This window comes from Pieris rapae, chromosome 6 (assembly GCF_905147795.1).
Source record: "Pieris rapae chromosome 6, ilPieRapa1.1, whole genome shotgun sequence".
NCBI lineage: Eukaryota > Metazoa > Arthropoda > Insecta > Lepidoptera > Pieridae > Pieris > Pieris rapae.
Genome location: NC_059514.1, coordinates 7,766,156 through 7,787,259, shown reverse-complemented (window position 1 = coordinate 7,787,259; position 21,104 = coordinate 7,766,156). Strand labels below are relative to the sequence as shown.

At 31.7% G+C, this 21,104-nt stretch overlaps 1 protein-coding gene and 1 long non-coding RNA gene across 2 annotated transcripts in view; both read left to right on the top strand.

Annotated features, from left to right (window-relative positions):
- The window catches only part of LOC110991387, a 142,673-nt gene that overhangs the window by 97,818 nt on the left and 23,751 nt on the right, over positions 1-21,104 (top strand). The gene's annotated exons all lie outside the window — the stretch shown is intronic.
- Positions 10,012-11,009, top strand: LOC123689273. The gene is made up of 2 exons (XR_006750301.1): positions 10,012-10,567; positions 10,747-11,009. It is a non-coding gene; the product is annotated as an uncharacterized LOC123689273 (long non-coding RNA).

Here is a 21,104-nt window from a genome sequence, read left to right as displayed (position 1 = left end):
TACGTCAGCAGTTTACGTAATTTTACTTGGGTAACGTGGGTCATTGTTTGTATGCGCGTCATTTAAAATGGCTGGTAATATTATTCCATTGTATTGATTCTGTCAGTCGTAATAATTTTTGTTGTTTAAAAACAATATTTAACTCATTTTAGCCATAAATTCATTAATAGAAATCCAATATTTAAATTCACTGATATTATACGTATATTAACTATGTATATCTATAACAAAACTAATTGGAGCGTTCAAGTATTGCGCAAGCACTATAAGAGGTTGCTTTTCTTATTTTTGATAACATGGAGCGTAGGGGGATGTAGTTGGTGATTACGTTAGCAGTAATTGTTTATTTTGACACACATGGCAACCCACATATTGTCTATGAAAAATACATTATGAGCTTTGCTTACTATTGCTAAGAAGGGGAAGAGGGGCTGAATACTTGAACGGCCTGTAGTATAGTTTAAGCATAAGCTACAGCGACCTCGCAAACACATCCGCAAACATTCTCAGCTTCCATTCTAATCTTATATGCCATTGCCATTAATTACGCCAAATATTACTTCAATGCCAATTACATTAAGTTTATACTAACACCCAAACATAATACTAATATTAAAATAAAACCTCTGCATACAGATAAATTAAGATTTTGTGTTTTTTCTTATATTTCCGGAACACGACTGTGTTTGTTCACTATAAAACATGTATGCAGGTATGCTGGATTTTGCATCGCGGCAGTCGTTAGTTTTATTATCAGAACTTTTTACGCTTCGCGCTTCGCTTAGGGTAAGTAAAGGTTTAGGAACGCGACAATACATTTCTGACGTCCGGGAGTCCGTCTCAACGCTGTCTCAGATTTATCGCTTTGTATGACTTCCGACTTCTGTCAAAAACCTACTGAATTTGATATACGAGGATCTCTGTTAGCTTTACTCCTTTTCATTGAATTTCCTTTTCTCGGTAAGTTAGTAAAGAAAATGGATAAACACCTATTTTACTAAAAGAGACCTGCTCGTTTTAAAATGTGCTTTCATTTACTTGACTGGAATATGCTTCAAGTTTGCTATTAGCTCTTACTTGACTAGGTACTTAATTAGCCATTAAATTATTAAAGGCAAATTCGATGTACATATGCCATTGTTTACTGAAAGCTCTACATAAATTACTGCGCACATCGAATTACTATTTTACTACTCGTGTGACAAATTCAAGATGCGCGCACACGCTTTCATCGTTAAATATAAAACGTATAGTGCGCTGGTATTTTTAGACTGTAACTGTTTAAAATATGCTTGGATAATGCTAATTTTGACGATAAGCAGGACACTCTAATTTGACAGTCGATAGAATACGTAAATATACTACAAGTATTATCCTAAAAAATATATATCTAGGTATAGAATTTACCTATTACGAACTTAAGGCATTTGATACATTTAAAAATTTACATAAATGCCAGTGTTTGGTGAAAGTGTATGTAAGTTGTTCCTTATGGTTGGTTACCTTTTAGTTAATAATAACCACATTGTGGAACCGGTCGGAAAAAAACATTAATTCTTTTGTTTCAATAGATTCGCCGTTCTTTTAAATCTTCTAGTCATTCTTATCAAATCTACTTTACCTACTCGTTCACGCACTGACTCACTCATTCACTCACTCACACATTTGCACCCACTCATGCACTCAGGTGTGTTGATAACGATTTGAAAAAAGATAAATAAAATAAGGTTAAATAATGTAATTATGTTAAGGAATTAAGAATTAAGTTTGGGTTACATGGAAGAGCTGAGATCAGTGACACAGGTATTTTTTCCAAATCTTACACCTAGGAATGAAAATGTACCTACTAAAAATGAATAAACACTTTTTTATTCATTATTTTTATTTATTTATATCTATTTAAGAATTAGTTTCGTTTGACTACATTTTTAGTGTCGGGTTTAGACATATCCGCGTAACTCCCGGCGTCAATATTGCATTGGTGCTGCGCAATTCCAAGTACATCAGCGCTACGGATATTGAGAGAACTTCATCGAAATCGAATACAAAACGTTGCGATCACTTTGATACACAAAGTTTAATATCTTGGTCAGCTGCATGGTAAAATCTGAATAATTTTCCCCCAACGATTTCGATCCAGCGCTTTTACACGGCGTATGATTTTGAAGACGACGAATCTTTGAATTGATCAGTCCATTTCGGTAGCGTACGTCCACTCGATCTTTTGCCTTTAGCGTTTACAAACATGATTAGCTTCTCTAGATTCTCGTCGCCTCTACTCATTGTGTGAAATTACGAAACTTTCATACAAGCTCTTAAACTGGGTTATTAATCTATTTCTTCTCTAAATCCTATCCAAAATAAAAAAAGTATTATTATTTATTTCTACTACATTATTCTACTTTAACAATTACTACTAATTCGATAGAACTCCAAAATAACTCCCACACCAATTATCCTACATAAAAACATTAAAAATTTAAACTTATATGCCTAAATCTTATAACTAACAATATAGCAAGCAACTCTTGTGAATGTATGTTATGAAATTATGTTAGCAAATAGTGTTCAACAGAAAAATATTGTTATTTATTATGTATTTTAGTTTTAAGATTTTAAATACTGAATTTTGTTTTATTAATTTCATATTACATATAAAAGTGACGATAATTTTATTAACTCGTTCAAACTAGATTTATGAATAATACAATCATTGTTTTGCACTATATCTTTAAAGTGATAGGTTACAGAAAGATAAAAACAATGACGTCACCTCGAGTGAGTCAGGAAATCCTATCCGTAGTGAAACAGGAAAATGGAAAACCATTTTCATTTAGAATAAACTCTGAGATGGAGTGGCTAATCCGATATCTTAAATTGCAATTTTAACTGGGAACTTGATAGCCTGATACAGGTGTTGGTAATGAAGGAAGAATTTCTTGATTTCGACATTGATTTTGTTAAAATATTAATTTAACCATTTTTTGAATAATTAATGTGTGTAACACTTCGAATAGATCCTAAATAAATATAATAATATAATAGACAATGGGTTGGGCTAGATCAAATTAACCCCGCTTCCCCTATATATACGCCTAAAGACAAAGAGACTCGACATTTTTTTAATATTATTATGACAGGCTTTTATGCCACCAAAATATTTCTATCTAATAAATTGTCTTCTTTTATGCTAATCTATATAAATAAAACGGGAATTGCGCAATAATTGCGTCTTATTTTATTTTATTTTTAATACCTATATATCTCGTCTCACGCTGAGAAAGATACGATACTTTCATACAAAATACTTAATGAAATCGACAGAAATTAGTCCAATATCCAAACTAAACTTCGCTGTTCGATAAATGTACTAGATTTATTTGTGTTACATCGAGTGCTTGAACGCCGCTTAAGTGTTTATTGTTCCTGATTGTTCTATTTTAAAAAGTTAAAGTAATATTTAGTGAAGCGAGTCCCTTCTGATGTCTCCCCTGATTCGTTCCTATGACTGGATACATTCGTATTTTTAACTAGGTTATGCCCACGATGGCGTAATAATAAGTTAAAAACTTGTAGATCGATATATAACCAGAGTTGTCTTTTATATTATAATATATTATTTATATTTTATCTCTACATAATTGAAATAAAATAATGTTATTCAAACTTTTTTTATAACTTCATAAGCATTTTTTAACTCTTAAATTACCAACTATAATAATTATATTTATTAACTATTATTGTTGTCATATATACTGAATTGTTTAATTATTGTTATCTAAAAAACTAGATTATAATTTTTAAATACAAAATGGCGTAAGAAGATACTTAATTCAGGGCCTGGTGTAAATAAATGGGAAGCATTGTAAATGACGGTTTGCCTTTATTTATATATATTTTGGTGAAAATAGCTGACAATAATCATAGATTTAAATCTTTACACCACTTGTTAAATCGCTTATGCTATCGTTAACTTTTTATGAAGGCCTCTGTATAGTCCAATGTCGATTGACGCGCTTTTTCCTTAAACATTTTAATAAAGAATTTCCACTACAATCGACGTCATTATCACATTTTTTCTAAGAGTCGTATACGATAAACGCCACTTGATGTATGACTAAATAAAGAAAACTAAAAATATACTTATAATCGTCATGCACTTGCATACAAAAATATGATAATCTATAGATCTAGAAATGAATCCCTATTTCCTTATGGACACAGCATCACGCGTAACCGGCTGCACCGAAATGATTAAAATTTAATTATTTTTTTGTAATTGTCAGGTGAAGGTTCTTATAAAAGAAAAAAATAAGAAAATTGCGCGGAACTTTAGAAAATTTCAGAATTCTCCTCAATATTAAGTAATCCTGTCTTCTGTTACAATAGAATAAATTTTGTCAGTGCATATCGCTTTTACAATTAAAAATTTTGCATGTAACCGTATGGCGTTTGAACAGTAACATAATGTGTGCTGCATTGCCAGAATGTCCTGAAAACAAAGAATGTTGTATATATAATAAAGCCTTATAATAATAAACACTTTGTTTCTGAAACATTTTTAGTCATACGAATTCGAAATCAATATTCAGAGTTAAGACAGGACAACGTCTGTCGGTTCCGCTAGTTTGTAATAAAAACAGTAACTTTTTGCGTTTTAATTAATTAAAATTCTTGTATTTATTGGCCTTAAAACATCGATCTAACTAACCCCTACCAGTGAAGCATTTAAACATTAAATAATTATGCTATACGCTTATTGTAAAAATAGATATTTTAACTATCGTGAAAATGCATGTATGGATTGATGGGTAAGTCAGTAGCGCTAAATTATTAGAATATTTAACTTAAAAAGCACGTTTCGTTTAATACAATCAGTGGTTTAAAACCTTTTGAGGTCTGGGCATTAGATTTATGTATCAAATTCATGATCATTTGTATATCTTATAGGAAGTAGGTGATTAGCTCTAGCTTGTCATACGCCGTCGACGTTTTGGGTATAAGGTTAGCTGGCTTCCTTACGTTGTTTGTCTTAGCTGTTCGAATTAAAAACGCGCACATAGGAAGAAAGTCCATTGGTGCTTAGCCGGGTATCCAACTGACGACCTCAGGGTTGAGAGTAGCACGCTAAAGCCACTAGGCCAACATTGCTCTTCGTTTAATAGATTCGTCAACATCTGTATCAAATCCTATATATAAGTCTATGTCTTGGACTGTTCAACAAAGTCGTAAATTTTAAAGTTAGTCTATATAATATAATAATACTTGATTAACATGAAAAATTATACAAATATATATTAGAAAACTTGAAAATTAAAGAAGACCAATGATCAAAATGGGGTCTTAAAGCTTAAAGAAGTTTCCAGACAACCTAAAATGACAAACACAGGTAGTTTTCAGCAAGGAATTCACAACCCATTAAACTCGTGTTAACGTATTTATAGCGATGTTGACATACGATGGTCGTTCTGCCCGTTTGCCCCTAACATTAATACATGTCATTATTGATTAAATTCACAGAAACTCACCCTTTATGGGTGTTAAATTACAAATTTTCTAAGAAGTTACATTGTGGATATAAGCCTACAAAGTTTTCGACAAAATACTTTTCCCTATATTTGCTACGATTCGATACGATTTCGTACGTCATATCGGTATGTTATAGTTCTCTCTAACGCTGATAAAAAAAATAGCAAGGCGTGCTACGAAATCTCAGTATAGAACATAGACATTTAACAATGGTGGTAGTGTCTGTTTTGAGACTATTTTGATCCTGGATTGTATGAAAAGGATCTACCAGTCCCTACCGTCCATACTTGTAGATTAGTGAATCTTCTATGTGGTTAATTCTTCTCAGTCTTTCGCTACATCTCTCAATCTTACACAGCTCTTGCCTTTTATTTTATAATAAACCTTTCTTCGCATTAACATCATAAACAATATTAACATAACTTGATAGCTTATAAAGACGCATCTTACATAAAAATATGCGCGGTATATAGCTATGATTATTTCTTGATAATTTACGAAACAAGACTAATTTAATTACCACAGCAAATCTGTACATATTTCTATTAAATTTTATAATTCGCATTTGCTTGAGTTTTGAGAACGGAAGCACGGACTAAACTCATAAGGTTTTTTCCGTTTTTCATCCGAAACAATTATCATTTCGCACGGATTCTAACTCCGTGTATATATAGAATATGCGATTTTTTTTAAAGAAACATAAGGCCAACGGGATGGAGGCTCCATTGACACACACTGCCTGAATTTTAAGAAACGAAACGCACCTTTTTCGAATGACCGAAATCGAATTTAATAGCTTATAAACTATTTTGGGCAGTGAAATTCACGTGTTGAATTATTTATCGACAATAACAACGTTCATTTGCACGTATTCATTGCGAATTGATATCAAATTGATATATGTTTTTCATAATAACAATATTCGTGCCAACAATATTTCGATTCTATTAATTGCTCACTTCAATTCAGATAGTAAATATCTTATAACCATGAAAATGTATCTGTAATTATAATAATTGTATACCCATAATAATAACTATGTTAAATCTACTTATAGTATTAGAATATTCCGAGATATTTTAAAACGGAAAATTTGAGAAGGGCGTATTTGAAACTAAAAACGGACGTATACTAAATTCGCTATCATTAATTACGCTGAATTTTGAAAAGTATTCGTAAACTGCACGAAAACGCTACATCAGTTCTAACTATTCAGAATTTTTTACTAATAGTATGAATATTTGATCAACTTTTTGAAAACCATGTAGATATGTTTTTAGAAATGTTGAACAAACCTTGTGCTAATTTTACACACTGAAGCTAATTTTATTTTAACTTAATTGTTTATCAACTTTACTCTTCTAGTATTTGTATGTGGGCGTCTGGAAACTGCAATGCAAAATACATTTGCCAATTAATATGTAATTACAATTTTATGTTATGTATCGTTCTTTGAATTTAAGTTTTAAATTAGTTCGACATCTTGATATACAGAAAAACTATGTCTAGTTTTTGTTTCCACCACGCTATCGTAAATTGTTGATATGCAATAATAAATTTGAGTATTTGTTACGAGTATAAGACCTTAGTTCCTTTGTTATATGTATTTTTATCCACACATGTATCCAACATTATTCTTGGTTCTAAAGGCAAAGAGTACGTCGAGAATTCGCGCTTGTGATGTACTTAATAAAGTTGTACATGGCAAAGACAGTAATTCGGCAGTACTTCATTGCATTAGCTTCAATGTGCCTGATGGGTACGTCACAAAGTGACATCCTCCGCCGTTACTTCATATGCCCTCAGCTAGTACCTACTGCCAAGGGCGCATAGTATTCGGTAAATTAATTTACTTAACGAAATACATAGGTTAACGGACCTTTTTCATTGTCCGTTGCTGCTGGCAAAAAATATATTATTTATAAGTGCCAATGTTTGTTTTTTTTTTGTTTTATCTGTAAAGTATATTAATATTGTTCCCTCGTGTCAATTTAGGGTCACCTGTTAAGGCAGGAGTGTTTTTATAAACTAATAAATAAAAATGTTATTTTCTTGTTACAGGTAAGTCGTCAACGTGCCCATACTGCGATCAAATGCCAAGCTTTCCGTATGGTAAGTTTGAGAATGAATAGAAGAAATAGTCCTATAACAATAGGCATGCAAATGTCATAATAATAAGAACAGAAATTCTATAATTGTCGTCAAAACTTATGGTCTTATACTCCCACATTATAAATGCACCTTGTCTTAAAAATCGAATCACCTTTCGCTTCAAAACATTACACGGTAGTGATCTGTAACTTCTGAGAAGGTGATTAAATAGTTTGATAGCAAATTTTTAAATACACCTTAGTGCAACATGCAGGCATTCAGATCCTTTTTGTATCCCTAGGCACAGGCAAGATTTTTTTTATAGTGGTATTTTAGTCTCACTGATGACCGGATCATCTATTACTTCGTTTTCAGTATTTCTGTAAACAGATTTGGGGGCAACACAAACTACACAAAACTAGCGAAAACTAACAGTATCGTTTTAAAATTACTAACCAGACTTCACCAGAAAAATATTATATTACTGAGTATATAATTTCGGAAGCAAGATGAAGCATAGAATTTCTTGATATGTTCATCGTTCCTGAATAACTTTCATAATTATATTTTCTTGTTCAGCCTTTGTCCAATTTAATCCACTACACACCACAGTTTATTTTTATATAGTATTTCAATAACTTATTATCGAATTGTGTAAAATGTCCTTGAACCCAAAAACTATTAAAGTAGAATCAAATTTGGTAAAAAAAACTATACTGAAGTAGTAATAAATATAAATATCTCATGTTACCCGATAAATTAAATATTAGTAAATAACACACTTATACTTTCTATAGTATTATTCTATTACGTATTTAAGTTTAATTTTAATTAGACGAACGTAACCTTCAGATACTTTTTGCGTTTTAAGTCTAGCGTTATCTTTGCAAAATACAATGATATCCGCGATATGATTACAAGGTTATTTGGTTTTATGAAATAATAAAAATTGACACAAATTAAATTACGAATTGCTCATAATTATGTATTTATAATCTTATTCTCGCCTTAGATTTATTCCAATACAATTTACGTTTTTAATTTCATCAGCCTATTATTTCCGACGATGTCCATGGGCAGTGGTTATCACTTTATTCATTATAAATATATAAAAAACCTACTTAAGATTTATAAAATCAACCATAAATATTTATAGCTTTATCAGACTTAATAGTTTCGGCAATAGTTTTCCTGTCTCAAAGAGACAGACTAATAACCATGCTCCATTTCTCAATTGACCTACTGTTTGTATTATACTAGATTCAGTGCAGTAATCAAGTGGGCAGTAGGTCGACAGGTCGTTCCGCCCGCATCGTTCCCATACACCGCACTACATAATCACTATGTACACTACATACACACTATTCACATGTTCCAAAAGCGTCCATAAACATTCCACCCTTATGCAGCTTTAGTGTGGGAACATTGCGTATTGAATAATGTATTAAGGAACTGACTTTTTATAATATGACATTATTTTAATTATGTTGACGATCAACTGATGGATTTAATTTTTAATAGGACAGTATTTTACGCTTTTTTAATTGATTATGAATATACCTACTAATTCATTGGAATTAAAGTACTAAGCTTATGAATTCAGTTGTACTTAAGTATGTAACCACATCAAATACTTTTATATTATTGCTTTTATAATGTCCTTGATATTGGACCAATCCGTTAATTGCTTTCAACTCTTGACGTCAATTAAAATTCACTCGATTTTCCGATTTCCCAAGAGCTGTGGAAAACGTTCGAATTTTAAAAAGCTTTATTTAGCTGTTCGCGGAAAAACCTTCGAAAGCCAAATGCTTAACTAAACAGCTTAATTGATTGACATATTCAGAAATAAAACTTATAAAAAACACTGTATGATTATATATTAAACACTTTAAATACATTTTCCTCACAATCTGTAAGAATTTGTATAAATAATAGGAAGCACGCGTTAAAATGAGTTATTTTAAAAGTATGATTTATCCACTTCCGCTAATATCACTGCGCTATGATGCCATAAATCTTAGCTAGTATCTTCTAAGCATATTCAAATATTAGTCTTACTTAACATTGAAAACTTTTATACCGCTTGTAACTTTATTATATTTATTCAGTCTATAGGTACTTATAGCTATTCTTAAAGTCTCAGTGAACGTATGTAGTGAAATAATGTCAATTTATATCATACAGTCAACTATGATGTAATAAAAATATACTTCAATTTACTTATGCATTTGATATAATTTTAGTGTCTTTAAGGATTTATTTGTATACGGGTAGTAAGATTGAAGTCAAATATTTTTGTGAAAAATCTCGCAAAATTCATGTTTCGTGCAAACTTTTAGCGCAGACGTATTTTACGGAAGTTTTAATAATTGAAGGCTGGGAGACTAATGCCGAGATCTATAGAGCGCACTTACACTTTGCTCAGACTAAACTTTCGAGTTAAGTCATATTTGGTATTTATAGAGCAAACTACGAATCTCTCGGAGTGTTGGCTTAGCTTAATCTCAAGTCGACGAAATCGACGACTTACCAAAATCTTTGACTATAAGCCTAACAAAAACAATGGCCCAAAATTTACTTTGCCATCATATCTTTTACTTGACTTTTTATTTTGTCGTATCTGCCCTATAGCAGTGACATATGTTGACAACAAAATTCAAAATAACTTCAACACTCGCTTCAAATCTGTTATTTTCGTTTGCCTAAAAATATAAATATCTTAGATATTTAATCTTCTACCTCTTATTACCTGACGACCCTGCTTGCTCAACGGATTTTGTACCTGCTTAAACGACTGACCACGGCTATTCTCACTCGGACCGGACTCGCGCACAAAAAAATGCAGAACAGAAAATGGGCAAAACCGAAACCCTACTCGGAATTTGAGAGGCAACTGCTCGTACAGTTGGTGCAGTAATTTAATAACTGTAACGTGTCACATACTGTAAGTAATCCACCAACATACACTATCTATAAATATCAATATGCTGTAAGATAATTACAAAGATCTTCATACACTTCATTCACTAGTTAGGTATAAGCCCGCGGCAAAAATTAAATGGTTATCTTAGCCAATAAAAGACATTCCTAAATGTTTACTTATTAGACTGTTTACTTTTTTAGCTGGTACTGATCATGACAATAATAATGAAAGCTGGAGACCAAAGAGGGCAAGAGCGTCCACTATAGATGCCACATTTAAATATGTAAATCAGCCGGGAACAAGCCACAACTGGACTGAACAAGCTGGGTTGACGGAAAACAGTGTTGAAGTCACCACTAAAAGTGAATCAGCAAGCAGAAAAATTAAACCTTCATTTGAGGACCTTAAAAAAACTTGCTGTGGCAAGAGTTGGACAACAACAAAAGAAGATATGAGATAGAAATGGAACATTTAAAATTAAAAAATCTGTTAGAAATAGTTCAGTTAAAGTTCTTCAACAAAAAAATAAATTATCATTAGAAGTTTTACAGTTAAAAAAAGAATCGGAAAATAAATGATTAAAATACAATAAGTTTTTTTTATTTTCTTTATTACCAAAAACGTAGTTAAATTGGGCAATCGCAGATTGCCGGAATACTAGACCGGTAGGATATATTTCATTGTTTCTGTGTTCATCCCATCTCTCTATACCTATATTATGCAGTACAGCACAAGCAATATTTATATTTCTGGTATTTGTCAATTTTGACCGTAGTCCTAGCTTCATTTTGGTTGTGTTCGTTCCGAACATATACTTTTGGCATTCGGGGATTAATATTGGCTGCAGTTTCTACCCTTTCAATGTTTTCTATTAATGACAGAACTCCCTCTCTATATTATCCATTATGTCACATTCGATAAAGCCAGGTCCAGGTCCAAGTCAAAGCCAGTCGTTGTTTTAAAGTATAATTAAACATTTGTAACAGCTCACACAAACAGAAACAGCAAAAGTGAAAAAGCGATTGAAAATTTTGAATTGTAAATACAAGTTGTCATAACAATGCGATCCGTTCTACATAACAAAAAATTATTGTCATCTCTGTAATTATGTCATTTAACTTTTAAATAATTTTTCTAAAGGTAAACTTGTAAAATTCTAGTTATTGCAATAATAAAATAAATATATATCAATAAATGTGTACCGTTTTAGACGTTTAAATATTTGTTATTGTTATACTTTTTTAAAGAATAATAAAGAAGGTATTCCATGAAATGAAACATCACTTTGTATTTTGTCATTTTCTGTCTTAGCTTGTGCTTAGCCTTATCTTACCGTTAAAATGTCTATAAATACCAAATTATAGTTTATGCTAAGTGTACACTAAGCAAAGTTTTTCGTTAGTAAAGTTTGAGCTAAGTCAAAGTGCGCTCTATAGATCTCGGCATAAGTGCTCAAAAAGTACTAAAAATATTTTGAAAAACAAAAACTACTACAGATGTGCATTTGTCTGATTACTGATAAACCCAATTTCAAACGAAAACTACACTAGGGTTGATAAATTAGTTATATGGGGATCATTGAACACCCGCATTCAATGTCAATCTGCAATTTACTTCTTAAATTCTATCCAATATTTAATTTAATATAAACATATGATTATAGGGAATTTAAAAAACTATAGAAAGTTTTAGAGATTCCTGAGAAGTGCAGATTCCATATTTTTTTAATATGTTTTTATATAGGTATCATAATTTTATATTACCCTTGCGTACGCGCAGATTCCTGTTATTAAATACACTTTACTTTTTCTGATACTAAAAATCTTGAGCAACGTGGGCGTATTTAAAAAACTAAAGCTTAATTGTTCGTAATCGTTGACAAACTCAACCTAAAACACGTCCCAGTTAGATTTATATGAAAAACGATTCTCATGCCAATTAACATTACATACTTACAGTTTACTTTATACGTGAAATACAAAACTATCGAATAATTAGTACTAAGGACGTACAAAAAGACGGTATCCAGCTCATATTATTCAAACAAATTAGTCTGCCTCCTTTCTGTACTAATTGCCACCTACGCAGTAAGAATGACTAATACATTTTTCTTCTCAATCACATAAACAGTTTATTGTCGCTTTATTTCTGAATAGTTTTTTGCGTGGGCCAGATGCGTCAGATGATATTGAAAATTGGTTTTCTCACACAAAAGAGAGAATCTCTTATATTGACTCAATGTTCAATGAAGCGCAATTGAAATGGTTTTCTTTAAAAGTTCTAGTCACGTATTATATTTTATTAATGTTTTAAAAAGACTTTCATAAAGATATTTAAGATTTGTATATTTAGTTTTCTATTTTTGTATCAGCATGCGACTATCATCCCAGAGATTGTAGGTTCGATCCCCGGCTGTGCATTAATAGATTTTTTCTATGTGCGCATTTAATATTCACTTGATAGGTGAAGGTAAACCGGCTTGCCGTAAACCCAAAAAGTCGACACAGAAGGCAGCTCACCTACTTGCCAATTATATTGACAAATGATAATTAAGCAGATATAGAAATCTGAGATCCTTAGACCTAATCAGATTGTAGCGCCACTGTTTTTTTTAAATATTTAAAGTCAATTAATAATTTGCTTTGTGTATTTGTTTATTTAGTTGTTAGCTTCATGAGGGCATTATCTGGTCGCCAAACTCCATAAAAGTATCTACCTTGTTTCATTCCATTTTACGTCATCGTTTCATGGTAGAGTTGAGTAGTTTATGTATCCATTTTGAAAGATCAATACACGATTTTGTTAATTGATTTGCAACAGTTAGAATTCATTTTATGACGAAAATTTATATTACATGATTTTAGTTTACACGATATATTTATTTATTTATTTTATTTATTTAAGTATTCCTACAGCTAATACATTAAACAATAACCAAACAATTACATTACACACAAAAGCCAAAACGGAATACACATATAAAACAGAAACATAAAGCACAGTTTTACAAAGCACAGTAGTAAGATTCGAGATCGGTAAATCAAAACATATATTCAACATGAAACAACAAACAAAGCCATTATAGGTAAAAGTTACCTGAATTTTTTAAAATATTTTTTTATTGATGAAATTACTTTAATTGAATGTTTTACACAACTAATTGTTATTAAGGGCCGGCGCGCCTCAGTGCCCCAACTCTCCACTGCTCCCCGCTGTCTACACCGAGACATTAATAAAGAAATAATAAAAAAGTTTCTTTATTTGACCCAAAACAAATACCACATTACACAAATTACAACATTCATTGTGGTCAACCTTATATATAATATACATCTATGAGCACTAGCGTTTAAACTAGGCCTAGCCTGTATCTTAAACGCTACGCTACATTGACACATCAATTCGCGCTGGGATAGGGCCTTAAGGATAAAACTTCTAATGAATAAATACATTTAAGAGTTAAAACTAAAAAAAAACTGTTATTGATGCATGTCGTGGCCTTTGCAATTGCTGTATTTTTACAGGATTAACTGTTAACAGTATACTTAACCATTTAATTACTAGTTAGGTACAAAAAACTTTCCTATTTGCCAAAATACGTACTCACGCGGGTTAAGTAGAAGTAAATAGAAGTAAATATCATAACTATATACAATTCTTTGCGAGTCCTAGCTTCATCCAAACCACGAGCCTTCACGACCCATTCCTTCAGATCGTAAACATTGCCTAGTCCATTTATATTTTCTCTTTAGTTTAATTGTATTTGGGAACGTATCCGATGTTTTGTTTCAGAAAAAAAATGAACGTATTTATCACCTAATTTATATATCTTATCTCGTTGAATGTATTATTTGAAAGTAGCTCATTGAATTTCGGCCAAGAGATTTATGATACTACTTTTTTGGGTCAAATACTGTTACCTAATTCCTCGGTTTGGGCCCTATTTGCAGACTTTGTCGTTACAAGCATTCTTGACCTGGATCGACAATTTCGGCGTTATGAATATATTTAATTTTCAACTTAGTTGTGGAATTCACTCACATTGGAACTTTGTATAATGTATAAATATGATTCTATTTGTCATAGATCGCATGTTGGACAGAAACAAGTTGTTGACTTGTCTAGTTTCAATCATTATTATTGTGTATTGGAGCGTATTTAGAAAGAGCTATGTAAGTATAAGATGTACTTTGTATGTATTTGAATGCAAACAAACTAGAAGAAACTAGTTTGTTTGATTTCGACACCGTTCTTATGTATTCATATACAATACAGATATTACTTATTACTATTTCTTAATCCAAAATACAGCCTTAAAGTTGCCAAATAGCAAGGACATTCGCATTGTCTGTCACTTCCTATTTAGCGATCTCACGTTTGTTATCTTTTATATCAATATCCGAGTTTCAAGATAATGTAAATACAGTTATGTAAATCGCAAATTTTTGCGAAGGTCGCCTTGGAGACCTCGCGAGAGGCAGTTTCGACCTCGTAGTTATCATTGAGTCGATATCATATACGCAGTTAAACGATGATAGTCATTTGTTCTTTGCATTGCCGAATTACTGTCCCACGGTGCGCGTGCGTCTAGTTATGTGGAAGAAGCTTTACGCACGTAAGTAATATCTTTATTTTAATTATTTGTGCAGTGCATTCAAAAGTGTGACCGACGCGATTTTATTGATATCTTTACACGTGTTTTAGTGGATTTTATTACTTATCGTTATCGTCTCGAAAAATGTTTCGCTGAATTATTAATTTTTTTTTTTTTAATTTGGTGTTATTTTCATTTTCAATGTTTATATTTTGATTTTATTGATAGTGAAATAAAGTGTTTTAATCAAAACAATAACATACTTTATCGAATGATAACATTTGAAATACAGGTAGTCTAAAAATAATCTTCTGTGCGTTTGTCATGAAACTCCTTAAACGGCAGGTCGATTTTAATTAAATTTGTGTGATTTGGTTAAGATTTATGCAGAAGACGTGTGTACAGGACCTACGTCTCTCGATTTAAATTTAAAAATATGTATAAATAAAAATTTAATCGAGCAAAGTTACCTTATTCTATAAAGCAATACGACAATCTATTAAAATTCTAAATGTCAATTTACGAAATGCTGACCTATGATAATTAGATTAAAATACAGATAAATCACCTTGGATTTATTGAGACAAATGCCAATAAATTAACGCGTAATAATTTTATAACCTTGAAACTCCGCGATCTCTATTCAAAATCTATGTATTACATTCGTAATCAAAATGCAAATTAATCGAAATTAAGAACGGCTACTAATAAATTTTTAATTAAGTACCTACTGGGTTTTTAGTTCTTGAAGTCTTTTTTTTCATACGATATTGCTTAATATTATCAATGTATTTTAGCTTTTAAAGTGATTAACTTTCTTTACATTGGAACAAATATACTTTTAGTGTGTTTATTCACAAAAATAAATAAAATATCCTAACGGTATTAGCCAATACGATGTCGATTTATAATATTAAATACATAATATACAAAAGACACCTTAAATGGTATTTTTAAAATACATATATATATACGTACATAATTCGAATTATCGTTCTAGATTAAAATCTCCTTAGTTCCATAATTCCTGGCTTCGCACGGTTGGATATTTTTGTTTTTAACATTTTGGACATAGTCTATTTATCTCAGGACATTAAAGTCTTCAGACGTATATCTGATGAAAGAGATTGTGAGACCACAATTGGATATTACAATTGGATATTAATACTATCTCTGCTTGGTGCGATGAAAACTTTATGGTTCTGAATATTGAGAAGTGCCGAGTTATAACATTTACAAAAAGTAGGAACCCTATCCAGTATAAATATAATGTTAAGGGTATTCTAGTTGATAGAGTTGAGGTGATTCGCGACTTGGGAGTGCTATTTGACTCTGCTATGTCTTTTAGACCTCATTATAATGATATATGTAGCAGAGCTGGCCGGATGCTGTCCTTCATTCTTAGAACTGCTAAACCATTCAGGCGAGCCGATTCCTTTATTATCTTATACAGCTCTCTCGTGAGAACCATGGTTGAGTATTGTTCGGCGGTATGGACCCCGATATACCAAACTCATATAGATAGATTGGAGGCTATACAAAGGCGGTTTGTCAGAGCATTGTGCTATAAGTATGGTCTTAGGCGAAAAATAAAACAATATGACCAGCGTCTTGCCCACTTTCAAATGGTAAGTCTTGAAAGGAGGAGGTGGATGAGCGACCTGTGCACTTTGCATAAAATAGCAAATGGCTCATTTGACACCTGCCTTTTGGAGAGGCTGGAGATCAAGGTACCGACGCGTTCTGTGCGCATCCAGGAATTATTTGTTATACCTATGACTGATAACAATGTTTCCCAGAATGCTCCGCTCGTAAGAATGTGCAAATATTATAATGCTGTGTGTGCTGAGGTTGATATTTTTCACAATAATATTTGTAAATTTAAAAAGATAGTTCATAGTAAATACTTGCAACCTTAATTACTAATTTAATTGATTAACGTATATGTATATAAACATGTGTGTGTGTGTATGTATAGATATATTTTTCTCTTATTTTTTATTTTTTTGTCATTCGGTTTGATATGTGTATGTTGTTTAGTTGATATTTAGTGTAAATGCTGTGTACAGATATAACTGGAAGTCAGATTTTTAAATGTTGTTTAGTGTGTAATAATTTTATGTATGTAATTAATCTGTTTTCTGTTTTTGTACCTAAATGTGAAAAATGAAAAATGAAATGTAACATTCTATTTTCGTAATCGATAAAATATAATCTCCATCATTTTTTTTTGTAATTAATAAATTTTATTAGTAACGATAAAATGTCTGGGTAATTAGAAAAGCAACAACATGCAAGCAACTTACATGTACAATGTACATATTTTTTGTGTTTAAATTTAATATCGTTTTATCGTGTATAGATTATTATTAGTATCTGAATGATTGAATCAAAGACTTGAATACTAGTTCAAGGCAGATAACAATATGTGACTTATTTTAATCTGCGTCTGCGTAATGAGAATAAAACTTAGTTGTATATTTAGAAGGAAAATGTTTAAAGAAATACGAGACAACATCGTGACTATTTCATGAACTAAGTAAATTAAAATGACAGACATAAGAACAGGACAGAACATAATTTAAATTCAGGAACAAAATAGTTTTTCATAATATCGCGCATCATATTATTCAATCAAAGCATTTTCGAAAGTCTATATATCATCACTAGATAGTATCACTATCACTATCATCACTACATAGTATAAAGCAAAGTCGCTTTCTCTGTCCCTATGTCTCTTTGTATGCTTGAATCTTTGAAACTACGCAACGGATTTTGATGATTTTTTTTTAATAGATAGTGATTCAAGAGGAAGGTTTATATGTATAATAACATCCATTAAATAGTGGAGAAGTGTACTGTTATTTTTGAGGTTTCTAATGTGATGTCGTAAATAATTACATTTTTTCCGCTTACATTGCAAACGCAGGCTGAACCCTACGAGTTTTATCAAAATAATGTAATAAGTATTGTACACATTGAAAAGGTCTACAGAGAAGTCCGTGATGGTATATGTCGCGTATATTATCGGAGCTTTCCAGCGAGGGAAATAACAATACATAATAAAAACCTGCTTTTCATCAGCATTGCACCCGTGCGAAGCTGGGGCGAGTCAGTAGTATTTTATATAGACTCGACAATCGGTAATCCACGTCAATAAACTAGGTAATATGTTAGCGGTCATGACATTGTCGCTGGTAGCGTAAATAATGATCGAAAATGCCCTAAAAGTTAATTGTCTGCGCTTAGTAACGTCCGATTTGGACATTGTTCTACAAACAGATAAGACCATCGACCTTCTATAACCTTAATACGTTCTATGTCTTCAGTGTCTGTCAGAAGGGATATATTAACCCACTTTACCGACTTATTTGTAACAGTGTAATTATAACTAGGGCTATTGGTACAGTATCTTTATCATATTTGCGGAGAAACTATAATTGCCCTCAGGTAATAGATCGCTCATTAAATATTGATCGCTTCTCCAGTGGCAGTCCATTTACAAACTTATCAAGATCTAACAAATGTTTTTCTCTGTATAAAGGTTATTATTTAAAGAATAATATTTGTAAACAGACAGAAATGTATCTACCACGTAACACCAATGGTTAAAAAGTTACCTAAAAAAACGCTTTGCATTTTAAATCACAGTTTCAAAGGCTGTTGTTCATCTTGTTATTTATTGAATAGAGAATGTATGCAATGCGGTTGTAACAATTTCCAATTTATTAAAAAGCTCATAATTTCGAAATAGGCCAACCCGACCGCATTCAAGATCTCATTCTGTCGAGCTTGCGCAGTGTTTTTTTAACCTAAGCCAATTTCGCTTGTTTTTCTCTGTTACTCGATTCGTATTTAAAACTATCTAGGACATGCATTGGATTATTTTGCTATAACAACTTAATCGTATAAAGTAACAAATTAAAACTTCTCTTGGTGGTGGTGGTCGCCGTCTCGTGAAGCGTCTCTTCCTGTGCCAGATGCAGCAACTCTTTCGCAGTCGCAATACCCGTCCACTCCCTAATTAAAAAGCCATGATTATTCCTCTTACCAATACGCTGATTACCCTGGATTTTACCCATTAGCCTGGTCGCGGCTATTATAATTGCAGCGATCATGGCGCAACACGTGGCCCAACTACGTAAGTTTAAAACTAACTTCTTGCATAGTACTTACTAGTATATACAAAATATACGTAACGGATTTTCTATCTCTATCGTTGAAACAAAGCTAAAATATTTTTAAAACTGTTCCCATTTTCCTTTATTCCTGGCAGAATCCGGACAGTGAAAAATTCGTATTGCTAATATTTTTCGTGATACTCTACGTGCAATATTGTAGCGGAATGGTGTTTTGTAACTTTTGAATCTCACTCAAGACTTTTCGATTTAATTAATGCAACTACACGTTCACATATTTGTTACTATTAAATGTCACGCATGACGAACTTAAAAGAATTTTGTAGGTCTTCATACAATCATAACATCGTCAAATGATAAGACTGTTACTTTATTATGGCAATAAATAAATTTCTAGGCCACCAGACGCTTAGTCAAAGTGACCAGTCATTACTAAGAATTCAGCTTAATAGAGTGGTTTCTTACGAAACAAATGGAACTTTCATCAAATCTTAACGTAACAACAAATACAAATATGTATATTATTGTTATATATTGGTTATAGAAACGAATTAACAACTTGGCTGTAAAATGTATCTATTGTCCAAAAGTTCGACAAATTATATTTCATAAACTACACAGAAATTCTCGTACAGAATGACGTTTTTGGTAGTTTCTCCTACGTTATCATAAAATTGACTAAATGTTACGTCATCCACTCATCCCCATTATTGCGTCATCGTTTAACACCCTTGTAGCACATAAAATACCCTTCCTACTTAAATATTCATTAGTGGTACTAAGATTTAAAGCGTAGAGAAATTGGCATTACAAATCTGTGTGTAAATTTTAATACAAATTTATCGTATTTTTTATTTATAGATATGGTTTATCCACCCGTCTTTTATTCAGCATTTTTTAAAGGTTTAAAGATTAAGGTTGAAGGTAGAGCGATCAAGAGGGCTTCAAAAGGCTTGTCTTAGAAAAGGCTGCAGCCCACAGACAAAATAACAGGCTTCTGGGTAAACTTAACGACGTCTTCTATTCAATGCAAATGTAAAAGATATTAAGTAACAGATTGACACAGTTTTTTTTCTATATAAATTTTTTCATAGTACGATAAAGTTCAGTAAAGTACTACAAAAGAAATTTAAGCCTTAAGAAATCGTGATTTCCACCAAAACTGAGATTTTTGCATCGTGTTTATATATTTTTAATGCCTCGTTATTTAATGATAATCAACCGAAAAGTGTGAAATAAAATTTTAAAAACCATCATCAAGTATATCGTTCATCGTTTAGTTTTATAATAGTACAGATTGTGAAGGGGACAACCCTTCGTTCGTTCAAGGTCAAAGGGGTGCAGATACAATTAACTTTATTTTACCCACAGTACCTGCAGCCGTTTTAAATTATTTTAAAACGTTTTGTTTATCTTTCAACTAGAATTGGTTTGATATATCAAGCTTTTTGAATCGTACTTTGCTCAATGTACATTTGTACATTTAACCGTCAATATGAATACTTGAGTTTGATATTATGTTTATTTAATTAGGTTTGTTTTATTCACTCTACTTCGTCATACAAAATAATAGACCTTTTTAGTATGAGAACCCCATGGTAGGACATAGACCTCCTGCAAGCCCTTCCAAATTTCCCTTTCTTGGGCTTTCTGGGTCCATGTACTGACTATCAGCTGCACCTAGTCAAACATTGAATTAGATTTGACATTTCATTTTTCAGTAATAATATGTATAAAATATACATACTATATGGTTTAATACTTTGTCTAATTCATTTTTTGGTATCATAGATAAACAAATTACCGCATAACAAACTTATTGAAT